This window comes from Montipora foliosa, chromosome 4, assembly GCF_036669935.1.
Source record: "Montipora foliosa isolate CH-2021 chromosome 4, ASM3666993v2, whole genome shotgun sequence".
Taxonomy (NCBI): domain Eukaryota; kingdom Metazoa; phylum Cnidaria; class Anthozoa; order Scleractinia; family Acroporidae; genus Montipora; species Montipora foliosa.
Genome location: NC_090872.1, coordinates 46,298,900 through 46,317,580, shown reverse-complemented (window position 1 = coordinate 46,317,580; position 18,681 = coordinate 46,298,900). Strand labels below are relative to the sequence as shown.

General features: G+C 46.6%; 2 non-coding genes across 2 annotated transcripts; both read left to right on the top strand.

The window, feature by feature from the left end:
* The first annotated feature begins 1,900 nt into the window (after nt 1-1,900).
* On the top strand, nt 1,901-2,091 carry LOC138001614 (U2 spliceosomal RNA). Its single transcript, XR_011123292.1, has one exon. It is a non-coding gene; the product is annotated as a U2 spliceosomal RNA (small nuclear RNA).
* Nucleotides 2,092-10,143: 8,052 nt separating this feature from the next.
* On the top strand, nt 10,144-10,327 carry LOC138001619 (U2 spliceosomal RNA). Its single transcript, XR_011123296.1, has one exon. It is a non-coding gene; the product is annotated as a U2 spliceosomal RNA (small nuclear RNA).
* The last annotated feature ends 8,354 nt before the right edge of the window (nt 10,328-18,681 follow it).

The following is an 18,681-nucleotide window of genomic DNA, read 5'->3' as shown; positions in this document are numbered from 1 at the left end:
ACACCCTAAATATGATAGCTAAGACTAATGAGCCTGCCATTTTACTTACCCTGGACCAAGAGAAGGCGTTCGATAGAGTTGATCATGATTTCTTAATGAGGATTTTGTCTAAATTCGGTTTTGGCCCTGATTTCTGCCGATGGGTGTCAATTTTCCATACCTATGGTTTTTCTAGGATTATTTGTAATGATAAGCTTTCCCAGCCGGTCTTTCTTAGGACAGGGGTGAGGCAGGGCTACCCCCTCTCTCCCCTTCTCTATGTCCTTGTCTCTGAGGTCCTGTCAACTCAGGTTCGTAGGTGTAACGACATTGTTGGCTTTTTGCTCCCTGGAGTGGGCTGCCTTCAATTCAAAATTTCGCAATATGTGGATGACGCTACCTGAATTTTAAAGTCTGAGAGATCTCTCTGCCAACTTCTTAAAGTGGTTCACAAATACGAGTTTGGGTCTGGCGCCAGGCTCAACACCTCTAAGTGTGAAGCGATGTGGCTTGGGAGGTGGAGGTCTACTGGTGCCTCACCTTATGGCCTAAGGTGGGTTTGTAAGTTACAGATCTTAAGTGTCTATTTTTCAAACGGCCTGGCTTCTGTTGACAACGATAATTGGCGCTCTAAACTTGACAAGCTTAAGTCTGTTCTAGATTTGTGGAGTCAGAGAGATCTTTCTTTTATTGGGAGAGCGATGATTCTAGATGTTCTCGGCGCCAGTAAGTTTTGGCATGTTGCGAAAGTTCTCGTGCCACCCTCTTGGGTTATTGATAGTTTTAAAGCCATCACATGGCGGTACATCTGGAAAGGGAAAATGGAGTGTGTAGGTCGCCAGCAGTGTTGTGCCCCCACTAAGTTGGGCGGTCTCAACATCGTTGACTTTGCAGTAAAATGCTCTACCTTACGGGTTTCCTCTTTGTCTTTGTTAAGAGATAATTTTGGTTCTGAGAAATGGCACTTTCTTGCCCGTTATTTTCTTGGCTCCCAACTTGCTCCCTTCGATAAACGTTTTAGTTTCCATGGCAATCTTTTTCCAGTGTCTTCTTAGCCTTCAGTTTTTTATAAGAAGCTTGTGTCGGTCCTTGCTAAGCTGCATGAGCGGTGCAGGTGTCTGCCTGACAACCTCTCGTGCGGAAATGTTTATTCTCTTTTGCTTGACTTGCCCAATGATTTCCCTAAGTCTGCCAGTTCTTGGAACGCCATCCTGGGCCGCCCAATTCAGAGGTGGGCCTCGGTGTGGTGTAAGTCGCGCCTTAAGCTAATCGATAATTGCAAAAATGACCATTTGTTGCTTATTATTCACTGCACGGTTCGGGTTTGCGAAAACTTTAATAGTTGGGGTTACATCAGGGAAAATAGATGCGCTCTGTGTTCACACGTGGAGTCTATTGAACACTGTTTTCTCTGGTGTCACCGGGCTTCTCTTGTTTGCCGTTACTTTGCCCCCTTTTTGATGCATCTTCTTGGCTCTCCTTTTTCTGTTTCTTTGTATCTTGTTTTCTTTCCTCTATCTGAACCTTCTCCCTCCCCCCTTTACTCTTATGTGGTCACCTCAATACTCTTTCATCTCTGGTCTGCGCGCAATTTGGCTACCTTCCGGAATTCTATGCTTTCTTCTGTACAAGTTGTCAACCTGATTATTCATTATCTCCACCTCCATATTAAGTGTTCTCTGCTAACGAGGGTCCGTTCTTTTTGGGACGAAAAGAATGTTTTGTGCCGCATAGACGGGGATAGTGTGTTACTTTGCATTTAGTCACCTCACTCCCGTTTCCTTTTTGTTTGTTGAGCTTCATATGCATTGTAATTTGTAGATAGCGTTTAGTTGGTTTGCACTCACAAGCAGTGGACTTCGTTTGTCTTCTATGTTTGCACTTGCACTGTAATTACGATTTGCTTTGTTTCAAATAAACCACCCTTTTTGAGCTTTTATATGTTAAAAAAAAATTAATCTGTTCTTATCAGCTTAATACCTGATACGCTGCTCGTTGAGCAGCTCATATATTAAACTGATTTTTGGAACTGGGCCGTGGAAAAGAGGCTTGTCTCGTCCCGGCCGCAGGTTGCCTCGGTATAGCACTACCTCCGAGTGTGGTCCACTTCCCTCCGGGGAAGAAATAATCAATTGAAAGTAAAACAACCGACTGACAGACTGACTGACCAGCTTCCACCTTCTCTTGCCTTCCCTAGGAAGGAGTAAGTCACCGGCCTGGCCTGTTTCGGGACGACAAGAAGGCACCACAAGCTATGTGCAGAGCAGTTGCATTTTGCGGTCCATAGAGAGGCTGAAAAAGTTCATACTTACCTGAACACGTTTTAGGTAAGGTCCGGGCCTGTCGTCTGTGGTTCTTTTTGCTGGGTGCCCCCCCATTCTTATGGTAAGAAGACCAAGTGCTGTGAAGCGTACAAGTCAGGATTTGGTGAGACCTTCTCGTGTTCGGTTTTGGGGTGACCCTCCTGGGGATTTTATGGTAGGCATTCTGTCCTGCTCTTCTCGCCTTTCTGCCTCATTCAATCTTTGCGTCTTTGGTCTGGCCTTTTTGGCACTTAAGCCCTTCGGGGCGCTTTTTGGTGGCTTCTGTCTTGGTCTAGGTTATTTCGTACCTTCTTGCAAGTGGGTATTCAGCCCCACTAAACAAAGTAGTTATTCGTAGGTGGGTAATAAGCCCCGCAGTTTAATTTGTGGGTGGGTAATAAGCCCCACAGTTTAAGTATTGTTCTGTAGGTGGGTAATAAGCCCCACAGTTTAAAGTATTTTTAGGTGGGTAATAAGCCCCACAGTTTACAGTATTAATTTATAACTGGGTAATAAGCCCCTAAAGCATATTCTTAGGTGGGTAATAAGCCTCACGGTCTGTAGTATTGATTTGTAGGTGGGTAATAAGCCCCACAGAAAACATTTTTCCGGCGGTTAAAATTTTTGTAGGTGAGTAATAAGCCCCACCGTTCTTAAATACCATATTTTGTTGTATCAAGCCTCACTGTTTTTGTAGGTGGGTAATAAGCCCCACAAGTAACTGTTTCCCCGCTTTTACCCCCGCGAGTGAGCGGCTTGTACCCTTCTTCTTTTTGGAGTATGGCTTCTTGTAACGAGCGAGCTGTCTTGGATAAATCTTCCGATTTCCCTGCAGGGTCCTCTAATCAGGACATCGTTTTCCGTATTGTGTCTTCTTTTCCTGATGATGCCATTGAGGCAGTTCAGTTTTGCCCGGGTGGCCTTGTTCGCATCACCTTTGCCTCCAAGCAACGTAAGGCTGGTTTTGAGGAAACGGGGTTCATGCCCCTCAGCCCTGTCCTTTTGCAAAGTTATCTGTCGTCCTTTATTTTCGTTTTCGGTTTCCCTTTTGAGGGTTCCAATCCCATGGTCAACGACGCCTTGTCCCACTATGGTGATGGCCGCGCTGTAGAAAACCAGACCTGCTTAGGTCACTCTTTTTGTACTGGCATATGTAAAGTCCGCATCATTCCTAAGGTGCATATTCCATGCTTTGTTGTTATAGATGGGATAAGATGTAAGGTCTGGTGTAAGGAACAACCGATAACTTGTGATATTTGTTATGGTGGGCATACGGCATCTGTCTGTCCCCTTCGTGGGAAATGCACGCGTTGCTGTCAGGAGGGCCACCTTTGCCTTGACTGCACCTTTCCAGTGTGGCAGCCTCTCCCTCCTCCTGTTGTGCCGGATGACCCTGTATCAGCCGACCCTACGCCAGCCGAGTCTGTTGACCTTCGTGACAATGAGTTGTCTCCTCTTGTTGACTCACCTCCTAGTCCTCCTGTTACTTTGGAGGCTCCTGATGATTCTCTTGGTGTGGCCAGTGTTGGGGACGCAAGTGCCTCTTTGAGTGATAGTGATCTTGGGACAGGTGATGATCTGTCCCCTCATGATGATAATGACAATGTTGAGACTAATATGGATCTACCTGCAAATGACAGTGTTGGTGTGGTGGGTGTCGACCCGCCCTCTAAAGATAATGTTGGTCCATTGGCCGAATTGCCGGCCTCTTTGCCGGATGAGGTGGCTAAGCCTGCTGTGGCTGTCCTTGGCTTGGAGCCCGCCTCAAAGGCTGCCTCTGAACCTAAATAGGCTCCTAATAAGAAGACGCCACCTAAAAAGTCTACTGGTAAGCCTGCATCCAAAAAGCCCTGTTCTGGTTTGGTTGCTTCTCACAGTACGCCTCCTGTTGTTTCCGTCACTCGTGTTGGTAAGCATCCCCTTAAGAAGGTCAGCTAACTTTTTGCCCTTTCATTTTTTGCACTATGTTCACCTTGGTTTCTATCAATGCTAATGGCCTCCACATTGATGATAAGCAGCTTGGCCTTATCCATTGGCTTCAGTCCCTTCCTGCGGTTGTATTTGCTGTATCCAAGAGAGCCATTGTGTCTCAGATACTGAATGTCTGTCCTGGTTCCGGACCTCTGGCTTCTGCGCTGTAGCTTCATCCGGGTCCAATAAGTCTTGCAGTGTGTTGGTCCTTTTACACCCTTGCTTCTCCCTAGTCAAGACATGGCCGGACTCCTTCGGTCGTTCTCTTATGGTTGAGTTGTCATATTCCGACTCTATCTTTCGTGTTTACTCTCTGTATGCCCCTAACCATAATCCGGACAGGGACGACTTCCTTATTCAAGTGTCTGATCTGGTCGACCCGTCCATCCCCACGCTTCTGTGTGGCGACTTCAACACAGTTTTTGATCGTGTTTCTGACCGCCGTGGTTCCTGCCCTTTTGACGTTTCTCGCAAAAACACTCGTTTCTTGACCTCTCTGTGTTGTGATTGTTGCACTGCTGATGTTTGGTGCTCGCTGCACCCTTCACAAGCCTCTGTTACTAGGACCCAGCCTGACGGTGCTGCGGCTTCCCGCATTGACCTAATTGGCTGTCCATACGCCTGGCTGCAATTTGTGTCATCGTGTGAGGTCCTTCCTTGCCCCTACTTATACCATTTAGCTGTTTTTTCTCATTTGGCCTCTAGAAGCTGAACTGTTCCATCCTGCATGAAGCCAACTATTTTTCGCTCATTTTCGATTTCTGGGCCTCGTGGCATTTGCGGCGGCAATCCTTTTCCTCTCTCGCACATTGGTGGGACTAAGGCAAGTCTCGGATCAAGGGTCTGACGATCAACTTCTGTAAAGGACGCCAATGTTCCCAGATCCTTGAACGCTCTCTCCTTTCTTGGCTCGCCTAGCACCTGAAAGTCCAAATCCATTCTGGCGCTGTCTCTCTTCTCTCGGTCTATCAGTCCACTTTGTCCCCGCTTAAGGCCTTGGACCTGGTTGAGGCCTGTGGTGCCCAAGTACATTCTCGCATTTTGTGGGTAGAGGAAGGAGAGACTACTTCTTCGTACTTTCTCCGCCTCGAAAGGAAACGCTCTCCTTACCATTCCATTTCTGGTTTGAGGACTGCTGATGGTTCCTTTGTCACCGGCCAAGATGGCCTGTGTGCTGCTTTTAGTGCTTTCTATGCTGACTTGTTCTCTGCCAGTCCTGTTGATCCTGTAGCCCAGAATGAGCTCCTTTCGCAACTTTCATCTTCGCTGCCCTGTGACTCCCGTGACGCCTGTGAGGGCCTCTTTACTGTGGCGTCAACTCCGCTTCTTCCCTCTGGATCCTCCGGTGATTGACCTTTCTTGGAATGTGGCACACGGCGTTCTGTACACCGTGGAGCGTTTGATCTCTTTTGGCTATGACATCCCTTCTGCTTGCTTCTGTGGTCATCTTGTCGACTCTCTTAAGCACCTGTTCTTTTCCTGTCCTTTGCCTTCCAGTGTGTTTTCCTGGGTCCAGTCTCTTATGTTCCATGTCTCTCCTGTCCTTCCTAGTATTCTCCCCAGTCATGTTTTGTTTGGTTTTTCTGATGATGAGCTTCGTGCTGTCCGGTGGTTCTTTGTTTATCTTATCAATGTCTGTAAATTCATCATTTCACTTTCATGCAATGACTTCCGCTTTCGTAGTATCCAGCCTTCATTCGTCGATGTTGTTGAGTCTGTTAAGTCCCGCCTCCGTTTTTTCCTGCCCTTATATTTCTGTCCTTTCCGCTCTCCCCATCGTCGCTGGCTCTTTGTTTGTCAGTGGGGCGCTCGTGGTGTTTATGCTTCCTTGGTTGGCGACAAGCTCACTGTTCTTCTGTAGCTTTGCATTTTGTATTTACCTGTTCGTTTTATCTCTAATGTGTTTGTTTTCATCCTGGAATGTTAGTCGGACGAGGCGTCTCCCAAGTACAATTCTTTGTGTTTCCTTTCTGTGGTTATGTGTCTGTAGGGGTGGGGTTCGATTCCCCAGCGACGTTGGCGTGCTGGTGCAACCCTGTTTAGGCGCCCCAGCGTTGTAGTTGGGATTAGTCTGTATGACTGGTTGCCATTGCACTCTCCCCTCGGAGCGCCCTCCAGTCGCCTTAAACATAAAAACTTACCTGACGCCCTTTGTTAGTTTGTTGACGTTGGTAAGTGTCTCAGCCATTAAAAGCTCTTGCAGGCCTGGCAGTTCTTACTGTGGTTCCTGATGGCGTTTCTGTAGAGTGTGGTGCTGCATTTTCCTGCGGAAGTGTACCATTCCTCTGACGTGTCCGAGATCGTCCCACAATTGCTGCATGCCCTGGAGGCAGATAAAGTGTCCGCCCTCCAGTTCCTCCGTAATGGTCGTGTCCGTGTAACCCTGAAGTCCGGCAAATACAGGGACGAGCTCCTCCGGGAGTCTTCGTTCCTGTTTGGTGAAGTACCTGTTCCTGTCACTGTGTCCGATGTTCCTCTCTGTTCCGTGTATGTCCGTGACCTGCTGTTTGAAGTTCCTGATGTCGAAGTCCAATTCGGCCGTCCCCATTATTTTCGTGATTTTCCATCCATGGCCAATGGTACCTGTGTCCTCCTTATGTTGTTCGATGAGTCAGTCCAGTCCTTACCATCCTCTCTGTCTCTGTCCAACTTTCCTGTCCGTGTGTGGCATGCTGGTCGACCCATACTCTGTTGTATTTGTCATGAAGTTGGTCACCTGCCTCAGGCTTGCCATTTCTCGGGTCGGTGCCTGCGCTGTATGCAGCCAGGTCACAAGGCTCGGGACTGTCAGCAGGTCTGGGGCCCGCCTCGATCCAGCATCCCTGTTTCTTCGTCGGTCCCTGTCTCTACTGTCTCGACTGCACCAGTGTACGTTCCTGTCCCGACCACATTTGTATCTGCTGCTCCTATCCAATCCATTGCTGTTCCGACCATGTCTGTGCCTGCTGTTCTTGCTCCTCCTGTCTCTCAAGTTGCGTCCGTCCCTGTTTCCACTGTCCCGCTCATACCTGTGTCTGCTGCTACGTCTGTTCCTGTTATGTCCCTCTCTGTCTCCACTGTCCCGTCATACTCCGTTAACGCTCCTGTCTCATCGCCTGTTCCTGTGCCGTCTGTCCCACCTGTATCCATTGATGACCAATGAAGGTCGGAGACCAAGCTTTTAACTTGTCTCATCCTTACAAGATTAAAACCCTGTTGCCATGTATCTGTTGTCCATAAGCTTGCCAAGAGCCTAATCAAGTCCCACAAATTGTCTATCCCTGCCAATGAAGTTAGTCGTATTGTTAATGCTATGTTCCCGTATTTGTTGTTTTCATTTCCTGTATGTTCGTGTATGTATCTGTTTTGAACTTTTAAGAGGGGTGGGGTTCGATTCCCCAGCAAGTTTGGCGAGCTGGTGCTCCCCCTTCTTGGGTGGCTGGGACATTGTACTTCCTCCCTGACTGTATTTTTGGCTCCTGGGCATTGCACCCCGTCCGGGGGACCACCTCAGATACAAAAAAACTTACCTGATGCGGGAGGCACTTTTGGCTAGATCTGAAAGGCTGACTTTGCTTTTTTCTCCATAGATTGCTATGATGACTGACAGTCTGCCTATGGAGAGCTCACAAGAAATCCAAGAAACACTTGTTTTGTTTAGCGAGAGTGGTATGTGCAGCAACGTTCCCATGATGTGCCTATTGATGTGGAACATGCAGATACAGAAAAGTCCCAGAGGACCACCCTTATTACGCCTGGGGACCATGTGTTTACTTCTGAGGAATCCCAAGGGTCCGCCCAAATTGCGTCTGGCTACCATGTGCGTATACCTGCTGCTGTTGAATTGATGATGAACAATGGAGTTGCTTTTTCATGTACAAGAGATTCCTGGAGCGTTGGTGAAGACAGTGTAAGCTTAAAAAAAGGCTTTTTGGTTTATTTCACTCTTGATACGCCCTGCGTTTGCAATGATGTTATGGGATTGATTGATGTTGGAGTTATGTATGAAGACATTCTCTCTATTCAGTGCCGGTTGTCCTCCAACACGTGGGTCATTGCTCTTTGCACTGCCGAGGCAAAAAATACTGTCTTGACCGCGTGGCATCTGACCATTGCGGGTCCCTGTGTTTTTCTTGCAGACTGTGACAACCGAGTCCTTTGGTAAAGATTTATAATGCCCCAAACGCAATGCCCGACACGGTAATTATTGGCCGTTTATCAGCCTACGGCACGGTCTTATCTTTTCGGCGTGACCTTGCTGCTGACAGAATCCATACCACGCCTATGCGAATCGAAACAGCTATTCCATCTACTGTACGCATTGTCCAGGAGTTTGTGCGGATTTGGTATCCAGGACAGCCCAAGGCTTGTCGGCGTTGTGGAGATTTGGGGCATTTGATTAAGGATTGCACTTCGGTGCGGTGCTTTAATTATGAACAGGCTGGCCACCGGGCCGCCGAGTGTGAAATGCCGATTATGTGCTCAATCTGCCTTTCTGATAGCCATCGTGAGCGTCATTGCCCTTATTTATTATTTAGCACTAATGTAAATCTTGAGAATTTGCACGAGTCAGATGCAGGTCCTCCTAGGTCATATGCGAGCGTGGCTAAGGCCCCTCGCGTGGTTCCCTCGCAGTCTACCCTGAATAAAGGTGCCGAGATGTTCAAGGAGAAGGAGAAAACAAAGGACAAGGAAAACAGGAAAGAGAAGGAAAATGGAAAGCAGAAGTCGGAGAAGGTGAATGGAAGGCAGAAAACAGAAAAGGAGAATGGAAAGCACAAGTCGGAGAAGGAGAATGGAAAACAGAAGACAGAGAAGGAGAATGGAGAGCAGAGGACGGAGAAGGACAGGAGCCGCGAATATGAGCGCGAGTCTCGTGAGAAACACGGCTGAGACGACGAGCGGGAACGGGATCGTGAGCGCGACCAGGACCGCGAGCGCCGCCAGAAACGCGAGCGAGGCCGGGACCAGAGTCGTCACCACTATCACCGGCGTGAACACTCACGGGACGAGGACTGTCGTCCCAGGTCAAAGGATCCAGATCGGGACCTGGAAAGAGACCATCAGGAATGGGGCCAGGAGCCGGACTTCAGCGAAGGTATTACAGATTCTGATTTAGAGTGGATACCAGTGCGGGGTAGGAAGAGTAGACATTAACATCATTAACAAACTTTATTTCAAGGTTGCCACACTTAATGTTTGCGACCTTATCTCGCCCGCTAAACGGGACCTTCTTTTAAATGAACTATCTCGCTCAGACCTGGACATTATTCTTTTGCAAGAATCACATGTCTTGTGTAAGTCCCAGGCAGATGATATAGCCAAAGCTGGGGTTGCCATGTTTGTCTCACTGTGTTTTTGAAATCGCGTGCTGAACTCTCCCAACATTATAGGCCTCGTTATCAAGGATGTCAAGACTCGTATTTTAGGAGAACCCATCACGCAAGGGAAAGAGGTCTGGGCTGTAAATAAGGTACTCTGTTCTGTAAATAGCAATTCTGTTCTGTTCCACCTCCGCTGATTTGGTATACATTGTAATTATGCAATTCGCCTCGCATTTTTACCTCTTGTAATTAATCTTCGGTATTTTTGTGCTTCTACAATGGAGTTGATCATTAAAATTCATTGTATTTATTGCAACTATTCAGCGTCATTAGTTATTGTTGTAGTACTTTCGCCCAATCTCTGTAATTCGCTTTGCACGTTTGATTTCTTGTAATTTATTTTCAGGCTTCTATGGTGGAGTTGATCGTTACAAAACATTGTATATATTGTAATTACGTAACCTCTTTTGTTATTGTTGGAGCACAATTGCTCAACTTCTGTAATTCGCCTTGCGCGTTTGATTTCTTGCAATTAATTTTAGTCCTTCTTGTGCTTGTACAATGGAGTTGATTGTAAATAAGTGCGATTATCCTCAAATTTTATCAAAAAAAAAAAATCTGTTCTTATCATCTTAATATCTGATACGCTGCTCATCAAGCAGCTCATATATTAAACTGATTTTTGGAACTGGGCTGTGGAACAGAGGCCTGCCTCGTCCCCGCCACAGGTTGCCTTGGTATAGCACTACCTCCGAGGGCGGCCCACTTCCCTCTGGGGAAGAAATAATCAATTGAAAGTAAAACAACTGACTGACCAGCTTCCACCTTCTCTTGTCTTCCCCAGGATGGACAGAGTCACCAGCCTGCCCGGTTTTGGGACGACAAGAAGCCACCACAAGCTATGTGCAGAGCACTTGCATCTTGCGGTCCATGGAGACGCTGAAAAGTAGTGGTATTAAATTGTTAAAACTTTTTGGCTTCTTCTTTCTTCGTTTATTTAGTTCGTTTGTCACTTTTCCATCGTTTCTCTTTGAGCATTTTTGTTCAAGGGGTTTCTCTTCTTGGCTGCTGGAGTGTTAAATAAGTGTGAACTTTATGAATAAAATTTTTTGATCACTTACTCTTTAAGTGATTCACCATTTAGTGTGTTATTTGGGTCTTTTTCTTCCATAGTAGTGTGGTTCATATTATATCTTAATAATTGAGTGATATATTTCTGGAATATTAGTGTGATACATCAGAATGATAATTATAAATTAACATTAGTCCTTGAGCAGCTGTTTTAGGTTTATTCTTAGTTTACTGTTAAAAGATTTGTACTGTAACTTATAAAAGGATTTTTGTAAAAGGCTTTATTTAAGGATTCAATTAGTTTATTCATAATGGTTCCGCGCAACACGTGCGCTCTCATAATAAAGTCTGGCTTCCTGGCTGGGACTTCCCATGCCGGGGTTGTCGGCATCATTGGTGACTCCCTGGCTGGCCTAGTCGATTCAATCCAGGTCTGTCCGGGGGGTTTTATTCGTATTTCGTTCATCGACCCTGTCCATAAAAAGACCTATGAGGATGCCGGGTCCATATCTTTTGGTGATGTCAGCTGCACTGTTATTTGTACTACCCCTCACTTTTGTAATGTTCTACTTGTTCCCTTTTGAAGGGAGTAATGACAAGGTTCGGGAGGCTTTAAAGTATTTTGGAGAGGTAAAGGAGGTTAAGCACCAGCAGTGGACTAATGTCCCTGGGTTCTATACTGGCACGCGATTGGTGCACATGGTGCGGATGCACGAGGTTCCGCGGAGCATTGTCATTGATGAGGTGAAGTGTCGCGTATGGTATAAGGGGCAGCCCCTAGTACGCAGCGTATGTAACAATAATCACAAGGCTGCTAATTGCCCTTTAAAGGGTAAATGCCGCAGGTGTCATGAGGCTGGGCATTTTGTTCGGCATTGCCCAAAGCCTCTCTGGTATGTACCGGGTAACCCAGCTACCAATGTCGACAGTGATAATAATAATGATAACGATGATGATAATGATGATGGTAATGTCATTAATAAGGATGTGGTTCATAATGCTGATGTTGTGGCTATGGCTGTCCTGTTGTGGTGCCTAGCTCTGTTGAGCCCGCAGTTGTCCCGGGGGTTGTGTCTGCGGGGGCTCTGGCTGAGCGTGAGTCTGGGTCTTCTGCTGGTGTTGAGGAGGATACAAGTGTGGATGTTCGTGACAATGAGCTCGACGAAGTGGTGAGCCAGCCTTTGCTGGTCAGTGGGTCTGGGGGGGCTGAGGAGAGGGTTCTGGATCCCTCTCCTAGTCAGTGTTCTATCAGTGTTTTAGAGGCCCCCGCCAGTCGGTCTGGGGTGCCTCAGGAGGAGGTTTTAGAGTCCTTCTCTGCTCTTTCTGGGACTTGTTTTTCCGACTCGCCTTCATTGGGGGTTTCAGATGTTGTCGTTGGCTCAGGCGATGGTGAAAGGCACCCTAATGATTCTGCTTTTACTTGGTTGTGGCCCCATTCGCGCATTGACCTCATCGGTTGTCCGTATGCTTGTCTACCTTATATGTCTTTTGTAGACATTCTGCTGTGTCCTTTTTTTGATCATTGTTCTCTTTCTTTTTCATGGGCTCTCCCCAATTCCGTTCCTCTGGGTCCGGGGTTGTGGAAGCTCAATCGTTCTGTTTTGAATGTTCTTCTTCGGGTGCTCCTGCTGCTCTTCTTTCTCTTCATCAGGAAAAGGCATTCAACAGGGTTGATTGGACGTTCCTTCGTTCTTCTTTATATGCAATGGGTTTTTGGCAGTCTTTTGTTGGGTGGGTTGATTTATTTTATAACAATGTTAGTAGTAGTGCACCGGTGGCTCAGTTGGTTAAGCACCGGGCTGTCACGCGGGAGGTTGTGAGTTCAACTCCGGCCGGACCAACACTCAGGGTCTTTAAATAACTGAGGAAAAAGTGCTGTCTTTGTAATGACATCTGCAAATGATTAGACTTTCAAGTCTTCTCGGATAAGGACAATAAACCGGAGGTCCCGTCTCACAAACCTTGTTCACATATAACACTGTGGGACGTTAAAGAACCCACACACTATTCGAAAAGAGGAGGGGACGTGGTTCCCGGTGTTGTGGCCTATCTTCATCACTCACTTACATCATCACTCATCATGGGTTGGGAGGGTTCAGTGGGCTCATAAATGGACTGATAGCGGCTGCCATCGGCGCCCTTAGTATGCTGATGTCCGAGCCCACTGCAAAAATGTAAATAGGACACGTATGTTTGTCCTATCAATCAATCGCGACATTACGCGACAGTACTTAATGTTAATGGTTATATTTCAAATTCTTTTAAGTTATCTCGTGGGGTAAGGCAGGGATGTCCCCTGTTCCCCCCTTCTTTTATGTTTTAGTGGCTGAAGTTCTTGCTTGTAATATACGTTCTAATGGTGTTATTTCTGGTGTGTCTCTTCCTGGTTCTTCATCTTCTTTGCCTGTTGTTTCTGCCTATGCTAATGACACTACCCAGGTTGTTTCTTCTCTTCCTGCCATTTTGGCTGTCTTTGATCTTTATTCTTTATATGAGAGGAGGGCCCGGGCTAAACTAAATTATGGGAAATGTGAAGGTTTGTGCTTGGGTTGTTGGAATGGTCGCACTGACTCAACGGTTAACATTACTTGGTCGTTGGTGAAGGTGAAGGTGTTGGGGTTTTCCTGGGTCCGGGCAATCTTGAGGAGGACAAATGGAGGCCAGGTATCACCGCGGTGGAAAATGCTTTCCGTTCGTTATCTTATAAGGGCAAGGCACTTGTCAACAATGCCTTGGCCCTTTCCCGTGTGTGGTACATGCTCTCTCTTATCCATGTTCCCCGGTGGGTCAGTGTGGAATTAAATACGTTAATTTTTGAGTTTTTCTGGAGCGGTTAGCGGGACTTGGTCACTCGTCGTGTTGTTCTTCAGCCTTCTTGTTTGGGTGGTTTTTCCTGCGCATCTCATTTTTTCTGCTCCAGTTTGTTTTTCTCCAGATTCTCTGCCTCTGTTCTATCGTTCTTTGTTGACTGCTTGGCGGGCGTGTAAAGGATCCCTTACTATGTCTTCTTTGGGTAGTGGTTCGGGTATTCATTTTTGTCCTATTTCTGCTATGTCTACGAAGTCTGCTTATTTGTTTCTTTTGTCTGAAAATGCTGTTTCTCCTCATGGTGAGGAGAAATTCTTTTCTTTGTTCGGTTCTCTTTATTGGTCTTGTACTTGGCGTCAGATTTTCTTTTTGGATTTGGATCGTCCTGTTATTGATTTATGTTGGAAAGTTTCACATTGTGTCCTTTACACGGCCGAGAGGCTTGCCGGTTTTGGTTATGCTCTTTCTACTGCTAGTTTTTGTTCTGCTCCTCTGGAGTCTTTTCAACATCTGTTTTTTTCAGTGTCTTGTCGTGGCTTCAGTCTATTATGTTCCTGGCTTCTCCTCTTTGTCCTTCTATCTTGGTTCGTCATGTGCCTTTTGGTTTCTCGGCTGATGAGTTGTCTGTGGTTCCTCGGGTTTTTGTTTATATGCGTCATGTTTGCAAGTTTTGTATTGGGGGGGGCTCGGAATCATTTTTGTTTTAGGGGTGTTCGTCCCTCAGCGGTTGATGTCATGAAGCGTGTAAAGTGTCGGATCCGGTTGAATCTCCCTTTGTTTTTTCGTTGTTTCTGGTCTGACCATCGTTGTCATTATTTTGTTCGCGAGTTCGCGAGTGGGGTGCTCGTGGTGTGGTAGCTTTGCTACATAGTGAAGCTTTGGTTGTTCATATTTAGGTTCTCGTTTTGTGTTTCGTCTGTGTGCCATGACCGTTTTTTGGGGTGAACCAACCTCTTGGCGTTGGATGAGTCTGTCGACGGGTGGCCTTTTTTGGTTGCTTTTCACCCTTGTGCTGAGTGATGCTTGTTTTGTTTTGTCGAGTTGTTTTTGAGTCTTTTTTGTCGTTTTGTTGAATTGTCATTTAGGAGTGTAAGTCAAGCGAGGCATCTCCTAGATGCAATTCTTCGTTTGTCTGTTTGTCTTTTGTTCATTTTTGGTTGGGGTGGAGTTCGATTCCCCGGTGAAGTTGGTGTGTTGGTGCACCCCCGTTTGAGGTGAACCATTGTGTTTGACGGAGTAGTCATTATGTCTGGCGGCCATTGCACTCACCCTACCGGGGGGCCAGCCATTCGCCTTAAACGTAAAAAAAAATTACCTGACACGGGTTAAGCCTTTGGTGAAGCCCTTGGTTAGTACTGGTGCCTGGCATTCCTTCACGTGTGGTACTGCATCCTCTTGGTTTGTTTTTGCTTGCTACCTCTTGTGGTAGTGTAAGTATTTGTACATATCTTTTCTTTCCTTTTTGCTTGCTGTTTTTTGCCCTGCTGTACATAGCTTTGTATTATATAGTTTAATCATTTTCCTAATGTCAATCAGATTTCCACTGGGACGAGGCTGGTTTGTATGGCTCGTAAGGAGAACATCCCTCATTCGCTTATCATCAACGGTTTTCTGGTCACTACTTGGTATAGGGGCCAGCTTCTCGAATGCAACATCTGCAAGAAGAATCATAAAGCTATTGACTGCCCTTTACGTGGCCGTTGTAGGAGGTGTGGCAAAGAGGGTCATTATGCAAGGGAGTGCCAAAAGGCTTTGGTCCCCGGGTGACTGCAGTCCCTGGTTCTTTCCTGCCGTTGGCTCCCTTGCTCAATGACTCTAAGTTCTCAGAGTCTGCTTCTGTTGCCGATTCAGATGATTCCGCAGATCTTTCCGCTGTTGACGACGAGCTTGCAAGGGAGGTGGCAGATGTGAGTGGGGATATTTTCTCGCCTTCCGCTAGCCAACCTCCTAGTGCCTCCCCTTTTCATCTGGTGGGGACTGGGGCTTCTGTCTTGCCTAGACCTGATGCTTTGGTTGTCCCTCTGACTTTTTCTGACTCTCCCAGCAGTAATATTAGTGGTCCAGTCTTGTCTAGTGAGGGGCAGCTTGTATCTCCACAGCATTGCCTAGTAGTCAATGCTGGTGTGTGTAAGACCTTTCGCCCTCGCCTGATGGCAGCACCCCAGTGGGGCCCTGTCCGACAGTGCTTGGCGGTATTGGTACCAGTGTTAAAGTTAGTAATGTCAGTGACAATCTGTCATCTAGTAACTCTGTTAATAATATTAGTAATATTACATCTGGCCCCTCAAAAAGTATTATGAAAAAAAAGTATTATCTGGTCATCAGGAATGTATTGAAGAATCCAGTAATGGTATTGATAGTACTGATAGTGCTAATAGCACCCCTGTGCAGGACAAGGCTGTCGCCTCCGCTCCTGAAGTTACTGAAAGTAGTTGTTATATTCCCGGTGCTATTCAGCCCGGAGGGATCAAGAATTATTATAAGGAGGACAAAAACAGTATTGACAATATTGATAGTTTTAATAGTATGCAGGACCGGGCCCTAGCCACCTCAGTCCCTGAAATTACTGAAAGTAGTGGTAATATTACCGGCGCTATTCAGTCCGAAAAAACCAAGAATGAGCATAACAAAGATAAAAACAAAGACAAAAACAAAGACAAAAATAAAGAGAAAAATACAGTAAAAGTAAAACAAACTAATTCCGGAAATGACCCAACCGATGGATGCTCTGCCAGGCACAACCCTCCACTCTCTATGGAGGTGCAGGAAGCACCCAGTTCAGACGCCAAGCGTAAGCTTTCTGCCTCCGACACTGATGTGCTTGAAGAGTCAGTCAACATCAATGGTTTGAGAGATGCGGACAAGCGGCTTAGCTTTTTCCAGAGGCTGTCCCATCTCTCTCCATCAATAGTCTGCCTGCAGGAGACGCATGCCATCTCTCAGACGGAGTTATCCCCTCGGGTGTCGGGGTATGGTTACTTGTATGTTGGTTCCTTCGGTTCTCATCGTTCTTGTGGGGTTGCTGTTTTGTATCGTTCTGTTCTCCTGTCGCTCTGTTGTCCATGAGTTTGATGGTCGTTTTGTTTTGGCAGAGTTCGGGTTCCGTGGTTCCATTTTTCGTGTTGCTTGTGTACATGCTCCTAATCGTAACCCTGAGTGTGACTCTTTTCTTCGTCAGTGCGTAGATAATATTGATCCCTCTGTCCCCACTCTTTTGTGTGGAGACTTTAATACGGTTTTTGATCATCTTGTGGATCATCGTGGGTCCTGCCCCTTCCATACTTCCCGTGAAAGTTCTTCTTTGTTGTTTTCTGTGTTTCTGGATTGTTGCGTTGTTGATATCTGGCGTCTCTGGCACCCTTCTGACTCTTCCTTCACCTGGTTTCGGAGAGATTGCTCGCTTACTTCATGTATCGACGTCATTGGGTGTCCGCATGTGTGGATCCCCTCTGTGTCTTCTACGGGCATACTACCCTACCCTTATTTAGACCATTGTGCTCTTAGTTTCTCCCGGTCTCTCCCCTCCATTCCTGTTTCTGGTCCTGGTCTCTGGAAGTTAAATACCTCTGTCTTGGAGGAACCAGCTTACATCCGGTTAATCTCCAAGTTTTGGTTTTCATGGCGCCCTCTTGCTGTCTCGTTTTTCTCTTTGACTGATTGGTGGGATGCGGGTAAGTCCCGTATTAAGGGCCTTACCATCAATTACTGCAGGCAGCGCGCGGCTCGTGAGCGTCGGAAGCGTGACATTCTTGGCCGGCTTATCTCGCATTTAAAGCCCTCCGTCGATCTTGGCTGTGTCTCTCTTTTGCCCGTGTATTTGTCATCTCTTGCACGTGTCCAGCAGCCAATGGGTGCCTCGTTACTGATAAAGAAGGGCTCTGTGACATTTTTCGTTCTTTCTATCTTGACCTCTTCTCTGCTGTTCCGTGTGATCCTACTGCTCGTGTCGTCCTTCTAAATCATGTGTCTTCTGTTCTTCCATCCGTTTCTAGTGCTTCGTGCGACGGCCCTCTCAGCCAGGAGGAACGTTTGACCACTCTTAGTGGCATGGCCAGAGTCAAACCTCCTGGCTGTGATGGCCTTTCAATGGAATTTTATCTAAAGCTTTGGCCTGTGCTAGGACCTGATCTCGTTTTTGTGCTCAATTCTGCTTTTCCCTCCGGTCGCTTATCATGCTCTCAGTGCCGTGGTATCATTACCCCGTCCTTTAAAAAAGGTGATTGTATCCACCCGAAAAATTGGCGACCAATCACCCCGTTGAATGCCGATTACAAAATAGCTATCGAGGTTCGGCTTCTCAAGGTCATCCACCTTGTCGTCAGCAAGGACAGGACTTGTGGAGTGCCGGGTCACTTTATTGGTAAAAATGTGGCCTTCCTTCGTGATGCTGTGGACTTCTGTTCTCGCTCTGGGATTCCTGCTGCTTTTCTTTCCTTAGACCAGGAAAGGCATTCGACAGGGCAGATTGGTCTTTTCTCCGTTCTACACTCTCCACTATGGGTTTTGGGGCCTCTTCTATTAAATGGGTTGAGTTGTTTTATTCCGGGGTCCGTAGCTCTGTTAATATAATTGGGTTCATTTTTAATTCTTTTGTGCTGTCTCAAGGTGTTCGTCAGGGTTCTCCTTTGTCCCCTCTCCTTTATATCCTCATCGTTGAAGTCCTAGCTTGTAATATTCGTGCCAGTCCTCTAATTAAGGGTCTTTCTTTGCCTGGTTCCTCCTCTTCCTTGCCAGTTATTTCCTGTTATGCTGATGACACTTCTTTTCTTGTTGTTGACGATCGTTCTATTTCTGAGATTTTTGGTGTCTACTCTTTGTACGAACGTGGTTCTGGGGACAAGCTTAACATGTCTAAGTGCTCTGGCCTGTGGCTTGGTTCCTGGAGCGGCTGCATTGACTTTCCGGTGGCTATCGAGTGGTCTTCTGTCAAAATAAAGGTTTTGGCTGTGTTTTTGGGTCCGGGTGTGTTGGAAGAAGATAATTGGAGGCCTTGTATCACTGCTGCTGAAAACGCTATGAACTCTTGGAGGCAGCGCTCGTTGTCCTTTCGAGGAAAGTCTTTTGTCATCAATGCGATGCCTTGTCCTGCGTGTGGTATGTGGCCTCCCTTATACATGTGCCCTGGTGGGTCAGTGCCGAAATGAATTCTCTCGTTTTTTTTTTTTTTTAAAGTTTTGTTTGTGGCTTGTCGTGTTGTAGTGCAGCATTCTTCTCTGGGTGGTTTTGGTGTTGTCGATTTTCAGCTC